At 41.6% G+C, this 15061-nt stretch overlaps 1 protein-coding gene across 5 annotated transcripts in view; it reads left to right on the forward strand.

Annotated features, from left to right (window-relative positions):
- Window positions 1-15061, forward strand: part of MYRF (myelin regulatory factor) — a 109530-nt gene that overhangs the window by 14018 nt on the left and 80451 nt on the right. The gene's annotated exons all lie outside the window — the stretch shown is intronic.

Below are 15061 nucleotides of genomic sequence, written 5' to 3' on the forward strand. Positions count from 1 at the left end.
GGAGGAATTCTACATACCTCTCTATAACAGCATGTGTGTCCACTAAGGTTAGGTATCTAAATCATCTAATCGCAAACAGAATTTGCTCAAATAAATGTTCTGCTTCCAAAATATTGGTTAGAAATAAATCAAGGCTGCATTTGACCCTCATGTCTAATTTCTGTATCTACATTTGAGGCAAGATGAATATGACCCAATTCATGTGAACACTGTTGCATAACAGCCAAGGGAAACAGAACATGTGCGGTGTAAAATAGAAAGCACAAAAACATGTCTCCTCTGGCTTAGTGTTTTCTATATTGAATGGCTACTTTCTGGAGTTTCAGATGAGAACCTTTCTTGTTCCTTCCTGAATTGTTGTGAGGATAAAATAAGGAGTTAATCCATGTACACATTTCTGCACTCCTTAGAAATAGATGAGATATAAATGAAAGCAAGAAGTGCATGGGACTGGATTCAAATCTTATATGTAATGACTCTTACAATATAGTATCCAGTTGTGTCCCTATTTTTAGTACAGGAAAAGGGGGATTTTGTAGCTCAATGAGTGAGTGTAAGCATTTGCAACTCCTGGAACAGGTTGTAAATTTGATGATAGATTAAAATCATGGTTTTGAGCAACATGAATTTTTGCTTAAGTTGGGGATTTCAACTAAATTTTAAGGGTAGGAATGGGAGGGCAAAGCTCCCATTTTTTCAAGCAAAAAAAATCTCATCTACCTTTAAAGCCTCTCAAATCTAGCAAAAAATGAATTGTATCATGCCCCTTACAGGGATGTTACCTTACAAACAAAAGGATTTTTCTAATCTGCTGGCAGGTTGTAAGATGCTGCTTTTGATCCAAAAGGGGTTCTTATTTGTATTGCATTATCCAAGAGGCAATTACTTGTGTGGTTCTTTTTATTAATATTATGATGTTGCAATATTCCATCACTTATAGAGAAAACTACTGCAACTGTAATTCTACTGTACACCTGAACTCTTGACTTTTTCAATGGATGCAGTCTTAGATTCCTAGGAGACTTATCTTTGCACCTCTTTCTTAAAATCCTCTGGACATGAACTGGCCATATTAAGTTATAAGTAGCGGATTTCTGCTCAATGGATACACCTAGAATCTGTTGTGCTAATTAGCTGAGAAAACAATTCCTTTCCCTTCCCTTTTATTATTTCAGAAAGAGTAGATTCAAATTCTAGTGTAAACAGATGCAAATAACTATTGTAGAAGTGTATGTTTCAGTTACATGATAAATGCTGATTCTTTTGAGGAGCAAAATAATTCATTTACAATGGTGCATGTTTTGGTGTAGGTGTTCTGTGACCATAAGCACTTGATTTATCAATAACTGATGTTAAATATACTTGAGTATCTATCTTTTGCATATGTCTGTCATATTCTGGGTACTGTACAGCAGTGGCCCCCAACCTTTTTTGTGCCACGGCCCGGTACCAGCATCACAAAATGATCCGCAGCCTGGTACCGGCATCAGCACGCATGACAAGGCAAGGCGAGCCGAACGACCGGCCAGCCAGCTGTCCCCCGCTTCTCCCCACCACCTTCAACTCCTCCTTTGTACCTTTTTTGTGCTTTTTTGATTTCCTCCGCCATCGGGACGGCTCTTTGTTCGAAGCCGCCCCCCCCCCTTCGATGAAACTAAGGCACGAGGATTCCTTCAGGACCCAAACACCGCTTTCCAACCGGAAAAGCTCACCCGGAAGCACTTTCTCATCGAAACAAGATGGTGGCGCCCAGCAAACCGGTGGCCTGGTAGAAAATGATCCACGGACCAGTACCAGTCCTGGGCCCGGTGGTTGGGGACCCCTGCTGTACAGTACCAACAACTCATGCCAAGATAATTATGGGAGACCAAATAAGGTGAAAAGCCTTATGTCCTCCTAAGATTTGGATTTTTTTTTAAAGAAAGGCCAACACAGTTTTTATTTGCTCCAGTGTAAAAACAATACAGCAAAACATCAATGATTGTTAACCTGCATTACACACTATATAGAGACTATCTTTTACTATTAAGCTTCTTTATGCCTTCCTGTAGCCTTCTTCATGTGTCTGTGGGAACCTGTGAGTACTTTTTGGGGATCCCTGCTTCAATTCATTGTAGAATTAATAGAAATTAAAGCTTAACATGTCTGGAGACACCCAGGTTGAGGAAGGGTATCTGAGCAAGCACAATCACAGTAACTGCAGAAAATTGAAACATGCATGGCCATATTTGCTCTGATAGTGTTAGCATCATCAGGGTTTATCATAAAAAACAAAGCAACAACCAAAAACAAAAAACTGCTACTCTGTAGATAGGAAAGTTGCCAGCATGGACACATACAGTACTGGTCAATTTTGAGTAGCAATTTAGAGCATCATGACCTTGGATGGGAAACATCTTTAGTCCTTTGTAAGATTGACTTTAATTTATTAGATTTGTTATGGATGCCCACTCTCAACCTTTGATGTGTAGAGCAACCGCTTTGAGATGCACACCTGTGACTCCTCCCTTAGCAATCCAGATTAATTAGCACCAAAAGCTACATTTCTGCAATTTATTTTAATAGTGTGATTAAATATATCCACATACACTGTTATTTTGCACACAAAAGCTTTTAATAGTTATGCAGTAAATCTGGCTCCTTTCCCCGTTAAAGAAGGCGGCATCCTTTTTCTTCAATCCTCCCTTATTTTCCCTGACTTACTCATACTTAATAAGAATAGAAATGAAAGGCTGCTCCCAGGAACTGTTAAAATAACCACAGCATGCATCCATAATATTTTCTTTATGTTATTGGATTGCAAAGAAGTGGTTGAACCCTGTACAGTGGGCATTCTTGTATACCTTCATTGTATTTCAGATCTATCTGAATGCACATTCCTTAGGAAGTTGTGTGTGCAGCACTCCTTTGCAGTTGCACTTTGAACAATGAGATTGATAATAATAGAAAGACTATATATTTCATGTTGCTTGTAGATCACACTGATAAGGTTTAGTAAGGTATGATAATTCTGGGATAGGGATGAAAAACTACATCTGTAAGATTCTTCTTCATAAACAGAGATTCCACAGAGTAATATTAAAAGCAGTCATTGTTTTTCTTCCCTTTTGAACAGGATCAACATTGTGAGCATTTATTGATCTGTGTATCTGAATGTCCCAAGTATTACACTCTTAGAACTGCCTTTGCTTTTTAATAAATGTCAGCTTTATTGGAAAGTTTCACTGCTTCTGAGCTTCTGCAGCTAAAAGGATTCTGGGTAAATTATTGCTTCCCTACAAAGATGATGTGGATTGGCTGAGTCCTTGCCCTTGGACTTTGTGCTCTCTTTGATAAGAACCCCAATGAGTTAAATGAAGCTGAGAAATTATTAACTTGGTGTGTATGTGCCAGAGAACAGGGGGAGAAAGGAGTGGCTCTCCTGAGACAAAAATTATATCCTAATGTCACACTAATATGCTGTTACTTATAACTGAATGTAGTACCAACAACCCTCCCTCCTCTGGTGGAATTTCCCATCTTGTTCTCTAATACTTTGCCTCCTTTTGCTTAGTTTCTGGATCTGGAGAATATTGTGCAGATCTCACAACAAGATGGCTGCACTAGATAAGGGGTGAAGGCCACAGGAGAACAGCAGGTGCCTGGAAAAATATGTTTTTCACACTACTTTAGATGTCTTTGGTAGAGCTATGCCTGTGGCTGCTTATCATTCAAGTGCTGAATTTTTTAGTTGCTTCGGCAAAAACTTGCTTGGGTTACTGTAATGTATGAACAAGATTCTATGACTGGTTACTGTACCCTATCACGGGGAAGGGGGTGTTACATGCCATACTAAGCAAAACATACAAACCAGTTATGAGTTAGCTTTATGTATAAGAAAGCAGTCTTAATCAGCTTTCTGCAATTTTCATTTGACTTAATGTCAACTGCCATTATGTCCTATCACCAAAACTCAAAAGAACCACACTTAGATCAAGGACATCTTTGTTCTTTCCTGAAGTATTTTCCTGGTCCTGTTGGCACCTTCTTTTTTGGATGGAGTCCAGCCTGTCTAATATTTTAAACCCACTTTACACAGCAATTTACTGCAGCATAATAAGGCACAGCTTTAAAACTATTCAACTTTCCCTGGATTTTTGCCCAATTTGAAGGGAATCCATTCAAATCGTCTCCAGAGATTTTGTTGTTGTTGTTGTTGTTGTTGTTTTAAGTATCCATTATACTTAACTGGAGAACATTCTCCATGTTTGTAGCTACCGCAAATGGAGAGAGGCAGCTGAGGAAAGATAAGCAAAGACAGGGACTTACATTGCTAGGCTAGCTTGGCCCACACATCATACATACATAGCTGAATACAAAATTGTTATGTTGGAAGGTGCTCCCATTCTTTTGTCTTGTGTGTTAACTATGTTAACTTTTTCTTGTCTTTACAGCAGTGAATCCAGGGTTATACAAATGTACCTTTCATGGCATCTATATTAATTCCGTGTTTATATTAGTATATACAGTATTTCTAAACACACACACACATATAAACATGTATAAATGCTTGTAAGTAAGCTACTGGCTTAGTCAGCTTACGGGCAGCAGGGTTCTGCAGTGAAATCCTAGTTATAAACAAGATTTTAAACCATTAATTTATTTTACTAAATTTTAGTAAATCTGAATTACAAATGATGGGGAGCCTTTTATATCAAACAAAATTTGGTGCCTTTTCAGAAGAACAAGGAAATGTGTTTTCATCAAGAAGTGATACCCTCTCTAGTAGAATTGTAACATGAAGCCTCCTCATATTGGCTGCTTATCTCACTGAACTTTGCCTGATACACTGTCAGTGACATGGCTTAAAATGGCAGGAGAAAATTCTTCAGTGAAGAACATGGAGCCTTTGTGTCAGTAGCTCTAAAACACCAGTTCTAAAGGAATGGATATATTTAGTTTGCTACCTTTGTTATGTATGGTATATGTTTAAAAAAAGACATTTGTTGCTGTATAATTTAAAACTACGCTACCTTAGAGTCTTAAAAATCCTAATTCCTACAAATCTAGTGAGGACATTGTCATATTTTTTTCTTTTCTTTTGTAAAGACATTGACTGTCAGGGCTTATGGAGGTAAATGGATAGATGAGTCATTGGGGAGAAGAAGGAAACGTGTTCTTTATCCTGCTTTCATGGGATCTAGGCACACTTGAGCTGCCCAGTTCAGATCCAGTCTAAGGGTGGAGAATATATAGCTCACAGCGACATTAATGAGCAAATATAGTACAGCTAATAGGATTTACATATTAAAGCGAATTCAAATTACATTTTCTTCCATTGGAAAATGAGTAAATATTTCAAGACTATGATTTATGCTTTTTTTACACATGATTTAAAAAGGCATTGAATACTGTTGGTGTGTCTTGAGGGCTGTGTATGTTTAGAGGAGAAAATATCTGGGGAAGTACTCTTTAATTTGGTATCAGGACTGCACATTTCCCATGTTTTGCAGCCTGACTTGAAAATAGCTGAGGAATACCTGTACAGTTCCTTCATGATTTCTAGCAGCAAATCTCTTACAGACAGCCTATTTGAAAATACTAGAGGACTTTCTGACAGATTTTTTTCTACTAATCAATTTCTTAAAGAATGCATGATGGAGTGAGAAGAAAAAACTGGATAATACAGGATACTTCCAATTCTGTAACTTCCATTTCACACTAAAACTTCCTTTAAACTTTATGTATATGCCTTATACAGGGGTGGGATTCAAATTTCTTAACAACCAGTTTTGTGGGTGTGGCCTAATTTGTAGGTGTGGCTTGGTGGTCATGTGACTGGCTGGGTGTGACTTGCTGACTGGGCTTGGTGGTTATGTGACTGGCTAGGTGCGGCTTGTGTGTAAATATAAATATTTATGTAAATATTGATTTTTTTCTAAAAAAAGAGCAACTTTTACCCCAAAGCAGGCAAAGCAGGCAGGCAGATTGACTTGCTCACAGAATCACAGATTCATTCAGATATCTACTAGCTGAGTCTGCACTGAAAAATAAAAGCTTCAGTCATAAGGAAGGTTCAGCTCTGCTTTTAGATTAGCTAGAAAGCAAGAAATCCAACGATTTCCTGCTTTCTAGCTAATCTAAATCAGCACAGCAGAACAGCTGCCGGTTGGGGGAAAATAGCAACTTAGCAGGCAAGTTTAATGGCACGCATACCAGGTAAGGCGTGATTGGGCGGGGAGGGGCCAGCCAGTGGCATGATATGCCGGTTCTCTGAACTTCACAGAATCATAACAACTGGTTCTATAGAACCAGTTCGACCAGGTAGAATCCCACCCCTGGCCTTATATCAAGTAGGATAGACAAGAGAATTTGAAATTGATATGAAAGCTGTATCCTTATTTTGTTTTAGTCTAATGGAGTTATAAAAAATAGATGGAGGACCATTTTAAATAATGAAAGAGCAATTTCAATTACCAGTTTAAATTACATTTCTTTTATGTAATTTATGCAGTTTCTTCACTGACCTAATTATAACTTATTCTTTGCATGGTTGCTGTATTTCAAATGTGCTCATATGCTGTCTTATTGTACAAAATTACATCTGGACAAAAGACCAAAACAATAGGATTAGGAATTAACAGAATATTATTGCAAGATATCATACAGTAACATCTTGTATTGTTCATATTTTATATATGTATCCATTGATAATCTAGTGACTATTGAAAAGTATAAAATATAAGGTAGATTCCTTTCTTCTTAGTTTGAATTTTTAATTTGTATTCTTTTTTAAAAAAACAATTTTTAGAAAATTAAATATTGTTTTGCCACAAAAATTAAAGATATTAAATAATTTGAAAAAGAAAAAACGAATTAACAGACCTTTACCTTAAGCATTCTGTTCTCCATGTAAACAACATCACTTGTTTCAAAATGAACTGTCTAGAGTATTTCTAGCAGCAAGAGCTGGTAAAGTTGGTGAGTCAAATGTTCCCTCAGGAGATGGAAAACAAATGTAATTTATGTCCTAACAAAGTCTTCTTATGTATTCAGTAGCTCTCAGGCTGATCAATAGTATTTAAGAAATTATGGTAACTTTGAAAAAATTATTTTAAAACAATTTCCTAAAACTGTCTATGTGTATGTATTCTTTATTTACTGTATTTCTATTTCCAGGCTTACTATTAGCTTTTCTAACGATTTGTAGTAAACTTGCTATAGAAATGAAAGCTGAAATCCTTTGCAATACTTCTGTTCCTTTAAACTTAAAAGTGGCTTAACTGATTGTTTTATTTCTGTCATTGGAGTGGTGTAGGGTTTTTTTTTAACGGTTTTATAATATATATATTTTTTAAAATGTTGTTAGCCACCCTTGAGTCACTTATGTATGAGCTGGGCAGCTATATAAATTTGTTTAATAAATAAACTAAATAAAAGTCACTGCAATCAATTTCTTAATAAACACAGACATGCATAATTACAATATAAGTAATTCCTTCATGGGATTGATAAAACTTTTGTAATTTGTGGCAAAGCCTGCACAGATTGTTAAAATGTATTTTACACTTGTTAATTCAATATATTTCAAAGTATACAAAGAAATGTAATAATGTAGAGGAGCATGCGGTAATAATAAAATAATAGCTGGGAAGTGCCTGAAGGTCATGTATGGGAGGATGGATTCCAGGCTAGCAAAATCATCCTTGCTTTTTCCTCTTAAGATCCATCAGTTGGAGTCAGGTACAAATGACTGTAAAGAATGATACAGGTGAAACTCGAAAAATTAGAATATCATGCAAAAGTTCATTTATTTCAGTAATGCAACTTAAAAAGTGAAACTAATATATGAGATAGACTCATTACATGCAAAGCAAGATAGTTCAAGCCGTGATGTGTCATAATTGTGACAGACTGTGGAAACTTCACACTGGACTTCAAGCATCTTGCAGTGTGTGCCTCTCCATTCTTCCTCCAGACTCTGGATCCTTGATTTCCAAATGAGATGCAAAAATTGCTCTCATCAGAAAAGAGGACTTTGGACCACTGAGCAACAGAGCAGTTCTGTTTTTCTTTAGCCCAGGTAAGACGCTTCTGACGTTGTTTGTTCTTCAGGAGCAGCTTGACAAGAGGAATACAACATTTGAAGCCCATGTCCAGGATCCGTCTGTGTGTGGTGGCTCTTGATGAACTGACTCCAGCCTCCGTCCACTCCTTGTGACAGTCCCCAACACTTTTGAATGGCCTTTTCCTGGCAATCCTCTCCAGGCCGCGGTCATCCTTGCTGCTTGTGCACCTTTTTCTTCCACACTTTCCCCTTTCACATAACTTTCTATTAATGTGCTTTGATACAGCACTTTGGGAACATCCAACTTCTTTTGCAATTACCTTTTGAGGCTTTCCCTCCTTATGGAGGGTGTCAGTGATGGCTTTCTGCACAACAATCAGGTCAGCAGTCTTTCCCATGATTGTGATTCCTACTGAACCAGACTGAGAGACCTCAGGAACCCTTTGCAGGTGTTATGGCTTAATTAGCTGATTAGAGTGGGACACTTTGAGCCTAGAATATTGAACCTTTTCACAATATTCTAATTTTCTGAGATTGTGGATTTGGGGTTTTCGTGAGCTGTAAGCCATAATCATCTCAATTATAACACATCACGGCTTGAACTATCTTGCTTTGCATGTAATGAGTCTTTTTCCATAGAGCTGTCTCGAGCGTCCAGGTTGGGAGGAGCTCCAGTCTCGGCTCTTCCAGGCTGAGCTTGAAATTGAGGAACGCCCTCACCGTCACGTGGTCCTCGGGCGCTCCCCAGTTTTTTGCTCAGCCTCGTGGCTAACAGGCTGTTTTTCCTTGCTCCGGTCGTTCAGCATTCTAGGCCTCTTCTCTCATCGCTTCACGTGGATCACCGGCAGGCAGCGAGGAACTCAGGTTTGAACTCCCCAGGAGTGTTTTTATATCCGAGCCGCTTTTTAAGGGGAGAAACGAGCGCCGAGCGCTCCCGCCGCTTCGCTTGCCGCCTAATCGCTCCACGCGAGGCCGCTTCTGCTTCTGCCTGCCTCTCTCGCCTTAGCCGCTGTTCTCCCCCGCGAACGCCTTCTAGCCCAGGGTACGCTTCCCTGGTTCTCCCAAAGGCTTTAATCTTCCTGGGAGTTTACCGCTGGGGCTGCCTCCGTTACTTGCGGCCTCCATCTTGGGCCCCTGTGGCGTCCGCCATCTTGGTGGGCCCTGGGAACGGCCGCCATCTTGGTGTGCCCTGGAACGGCCGCCATCTTGGGTGTGCCCTGGAACTGCCGCCATCTTGGGTGTGTCCTGGAACGGCCGCCATCTTGGGTGTGCCCTGGAACGGCTGCCATCTTGGGTGTGTCCTGGAACGGCCGCCATCTTGGTGTGCCCTGGAACGGCCGCCATCTTGGGAGTGGCCGCATGGCCGTCCGCCATTATTAGAGGCCCTTTACAGGCCGCAGCCTTAACTGACTATTAGGCAGCCTGGGATTCCCTCGCCTCAGCCTGTCTTTCATTCTACCAACAGGCCTCCTGCAGAAATAGGGCCCGTTGGCCCTGCAGCCTTTTCCCCAGCAGGCGAAGTAGCAGCTCTGCCCCCCACCCCTTCCCGGTCCGTCCGGCAGGGTAGCTGCCTGGCGCTTCACCTTCTGGCTGATTGGTCTCTGGGCTAGGCCCTGGTTGACATCAAACCTCTATTTTAAACAGAAAAATTTTTTTGACTAAAAGGGGGCGTGGAACGTGCGTTGGGATTCCCGGCCTCCCGTAGGCCGCATCCAGACCTGGTTTCAGCTTACATTATTCCCTTCTGCCTGCGGCCCCAGGGTCATTGGTTTTATCAGAGGCCTCACCAGTAGGCCGCATGTTTCCTGACTCCTGGGCAGATCCTGGGACTGCTCAAATACCTTGCAATCCTGCCTAAGTCTCCCCAACTAAGGAGTTAGTTGCTTGCCATGTCCCTTCCCGGTTCGCCGCCCAGCAGGGACAGCTTGGCGTTTATTCTGGCTGATTGGCCCCCGGCTAGGCCCTACTTCCCAACACGTTACAGAACAATTCTGTGGCCTTGACAAAAAAGGGGGTGCAATACGAGCACTGGGAGTTCCAGCCTCTGCTTAGGCTGTACCCAGACCCGTTAACCGCCTGCGCATTAACCAGAAAATTTTTTTCCTTTTTCTCTCCTCTCCAGATGGCAGACGACAATACCTCTCGTGGCACTTCTCTGAAGGCCAAGGCCAATCCCACCACCTGCGCAAACAGGCACAGGAACCATCCAAATCTTCCCAAAGGGATGCCTCAGGCGACATAGGGCCCTCGAAAGGGAAATTGACAGACGCTCTCAGGAGTCAAGCTCTGTGCCCCGGGACCCTTCCGTTCCATCAACCTCCACCCATCCTCCTCTCCCCCCCTCCTGCTTCTGCTTCTCCCCACAGCCTGGACAGGCCCCTGAGGTCACCTTGCCCACCACTGCTGTAGAACTGCGCCCGGAGGAGTCTCTCCCCATGGCGGAAATACCCGAAAACCTAATGCAGGCTATGGAGCTGGCCATCTGGCAAAGGGTAGCGCAACAGATGCAGCTCATGGCCGGTCCGGCTCCTCAGCCTGCGGCCCCCGAGGCCCTAGGATCAGCGGCCTCGCATGGTCAGGCAACTCCCCAAGAGGACTTAACCTTACCTTTGGAGATGGAGGGAATGGAGGCCCAAGAACCCGGGACCCTTCCCTCTTGGAGACGAGCAGGACCTTGACATGAGGTCCCTCATAGGCAGTGAACTCTTTTCGGGAACAGGTCCCCTAGAAGGGGACATGTCGGAGGACAGGGCCTCCCTCCAGGTCAGCCCGTTTCTAGGGCTCTTTAAACCGCACCTATTTAGGTCCCTCCTGTTCAAAGCCAGGACCACCTCGGGCCTGAACCCCCTCCCCACTCCAACCCAGCGGCGGCAGGGTTCCTCCCGACTCTCTTCTCTCAGCCCGTGGCGGAAACTGAGGTGATCCCTGTCCCGCCCATATTCTCAGACATGGTTTCTAGGCAGCTGGCCTCCCCGGGGCCCCCTCCCCCAACGCCCAGGACAAGCAGTTTTTTAACCTGGAACCGCAGTTCTCCACCTTGCTCGATCCTCCCCGTGGACGAGCCCGTGGTAGGCCTGGCTCCCGCTCTACTCCCAGCGACTCACTCGATGCTCTCCAGCCCGAGGACAAGCGAGCTGAACTGGCCCTGTGCCGCGCTCACCTCTCTGACGCTTGGGCAGTCAGGGCTTCCACTGCCGCGTCTTTTTCACCAGGTCTTCCATCAAGTGGCTCCAGCAGCTCAAGCAGCATGTTCCCACAGCCAATCTCAGGGCGCACCAGGACATTGCCAAGATCCTGGCCGCGCCAAGTTTTTGGCAGACGCCACCTTCCAGGCGGCAAAGTTCTCCACCAGGGCCATTTCGTCCCAGGTTACCGCCTCGCCGTCTACTCTGGCTCCGCCACTGGCAAGCTGGACGTTAAAAACAAGACTAAGCTTAGCAACAGCCCCCATCTCTGGGGGAAGTTATTTGGACCGGTTCTCGACCCATTCCTGGCCGAGACCCGAACAAGCGCAGTACCTCCCTTCCCTCTCTAGGAGGTCCGACTTCAGAGGCTCCCCCTCCTCGCCAGGGTTCTTCCCATTCCTCCTCCTTTGCCAGATACTACCGATCCTCTCCCTATAGATCTCCCTACCGAGCGGAGCCGGATGGGTCCGGAGGTAATTCTTCCAGGGAAGCCCTCCCGGGATCCGGAGAGGTTCGCTCCATCGCTCTCGATAATGCAGTCGCCCCAGGCGCTTGTCCTTTAAATAACAAAAAAAAAAAAAGAGGAAGGAGTGCAGAAGGCTATCTCTCTACTCCGACCTTTAACCCTGCTTGCAACAGGCTCCTACTCCAGGAGCACTCTTGTCCTCCTCACCCTGCCCTGGGCAACTGGTCGGCAACACATCTACCCCCATTCAATGCTAGCAGGGTCCCTTCTTGCGCTCCCGGCCTCACACAGATCTCTGCGCTCCCTCCTTCTCTCTGTCCCAGAGTTCTCCCAGGGAATTCCCAACACGGGTCGATCTTCCCAGTTTCTTGAATCCCGGTCCCAGTGCACACCTGTTGGCCTCTTTGGCGGGACTGCCTCCCGGATAGCTCCGCCTCCTCCTTAGGCCCCTTGTTGAGACATTCCAATATCCAGGGGTTTTTCCTGTTGGGCATGCCTTCCAGCGGGTCATCAGGGTTCCAGGAGAGATTCTATACCAGACGGGGCCCCACCCGCAGGACTAGCCAAGTTTTGTATGTCCCAACCTGACGCCGAGACAGCTCTATGGAAAAGGGCGTGGTTCTTACCTGATACGCTTCTTTTCATGGAGCTGCGAGAGCGCCCAGCCCCACCCGTAGGCCGTCTGGTGGGAAACCTGGCTGTTCGACCCGAGCAATCTAATATATTTTTTTCCTGAGTGTGATGAGAACAGGACTTTCCTTCCTCGTCTGTGCAAAAACCTGGGGAGCGCCCGAGACCACGTGACGGTGAGGGGGCGTTCTCAATTTCAAGCTCAGCCTGGAAGAGCCGAGACTGGAGCTCCTCCCAACCTGGACGCTCTCGACAGCTCCATGAAAAGAAGCGTATCAGGTAAGAACCAACGCCCCATCTCATATATTAGGTTCACCTTTTAAGTTGCATTACTGAAATAAATGAACTTTTGCACGATATTCTAATTTTTCGAATTTCACCTGTATGTACACAAATTTGATCTGGATGCTGAACTGGAGCTGAGCTCACAGCCCTTTGATGCATTTGTTAAGGATAATTTTTTTAATCATTGGTCTGCTACTGAAAATCAAAAATGCTTGCTGGTCTACTTCAAATTACCTGTCTTTGGCTTGTCTCCCAGTGATGTATTCCAGCCCAGTTGCTGCTCAGTAGCAATCTGAAATGTGGCATCACTGAATATGACTTCTAAGATTTCTTACAAGCCCCCCATGTCAAAGAGAGCCTGTCCAAATTGGGGTGTTCTTCTCTCAAACTGTTGTTATGTTATTAAGGGAAACATGTTTCCTTTAATAGTCAATTAAAGTTGAATTCCACATTTCCAACCTTTAGCATAATAGCCCTTCAGATATTTGAAGCACACTATCATGTCTTTTCTAAGAAGCAACTCTTTAAGCATGTTCCCAGATATCCTGATTGAACTGGAAAAAGCAAACCATGTAGATTTTATACTAAACAGACTTAGAATGTAATCTGCTATGCAGAAATGATTATCTGACATTTTCTCTAGTAGGTATGGCATTAGAAATTATGCTTCTAGTCTCAAACACTTTTTAGAAATCAAGGGAAATTAATAATATCTGTTAACTTTATAATAAGTGATTAGTCTATTTGAAAAAAATATTTTGCATAAACTAAGAATGACAACATTTTAGAAATCAAGTTTAAATGGCATGAATAAAATATGAAGGACAATCAGTCACATAGTCATTAAGTAATTTTTAATTACTTAAAATATTAAGCAATACATTTACAAGATGTTCTCTTGCAATGAAAACTTTAATAAAAATTTTAATAAATAGATTTGAAGATCATTTGTTTTCCTTAGAGGTTCATAAGAAATATAGAGTACACAAAAATGGTCACATAATACACAAATGTCACAAATGGACATATACTATGCAATATTTATATATACTCAGATAAATATAAATAGGTTTATAAATACATAAAAATTGAAACACTGAATGATATTCAATGTTCATAGTCCCACTTAAATATTTAATAGGTCTTAAAATATTGAGGAATATTGTAATTATTTGAATAGTTTTAATGTATTGTATATGAGCAAGAAACAGATGCTTTGGGTAGAAAATAGACTTGTTCAAGTAGCTTTAAAGATAACATTTTTAAAAAGTCTTATCCTATACTGTACTAGGATATTGAAAAACATTATGAAGTGTTATTATTTAAATAGGAAATCATTGATGAAAGCAATAAACTTATAAAATTGATTCCTGTAAATAACTTTATTTTTCAGTTATTCATGTCTTTATACAAAATTGGTCCATTGATTCATATAATAAACTATTGTCTGCATCATTGGCAGTGTTTCTGCAGATTTCAGCCAGCTCACTATCTAAAGATGCTGGAGATTAAATTTTGGGGCATTTTAAAAATATGAGAAACAAAAGATGGGAAAATCGATTATTTCATGCTTTTAAAATTATTTAATTAGAGCGTTAAATTAAAGATAATATGGATGAAAGTACATTTAAAGACAATATTAAAAGCAGCATAGGTGAAAGTAATTTAAAGATGGAAGGCCAATTATGTATCTAACTAAAAGTGTTAACTAAAAGTGCAGCAAAATTATTAAATAACATGGAGATATATTTAACCGATAAGGTAAGATTTATGAAAAGAACCAAGCATCTATATAAGCATTCTAGAAAGCATGATGGCAAGCAACTACAATAGGAACAAAAATTATTGATTATCCCTTAAAAAAAGCATTTCCATATGAGAAATAACTTGGTTTTCCCTTTAAGCTTGAAAAAATAGAGTTTGTTTTTTTCCCTTGTAAAAATGGTGTTGTACACACATTCAACAAACCAATACCATCTGTGGTAAAAGAAATAATACAACGAAGCTTGCTAAATGGTTGCATGACAGAGAGCTAATGAAATATACTGTTCTATGTTGTGCCCCAATTCTGTTTTTTTACTTGTTTTTATCTTGCTTTTTAAAGGAATTATATTGAAGCACATACTCTTCTCCTTTTGTTTATCACAAGGTGGCTAATCCCCCATTTCCTCATGGATTGACATGATTAAATGTCTCCCAATTTAGACACTCCTGTCTGTGTCCTTAGAAGATGAATGACAATTCCAGAACCATGGACAGCATTCTGTCCTTCAAAGAGCTTTCCAAATATAACTTTTACTAAGGAATATAGAAAATGACACTTCATGTCTCAATCTGAATGTTTTCTACTTAACTACTAACAGTTTAACTCTAATTGGTTACATAATCCATCTAGTTTCTATTGAAATTATTATTTTTACTGTTCTTCACACATGATGAGTTACAAAT

The sequence above is a fragment of the Pseudonaja textilis genome, chromosome 1 (genome assembly GCF_049901715.1).
Source record: "Pseudonaja textilis isolate UNSWEBS1 chromosome 1, rPseTex1.2, whole genome shotgun sequence".
In the NCBI taxonomy this organism is placed as follows: Eukaryota; Metazoa; Chordata; class Lepidosauria; order Squamata; family Elapidae; genus Pseudonaja; species Pseudonaja textilis.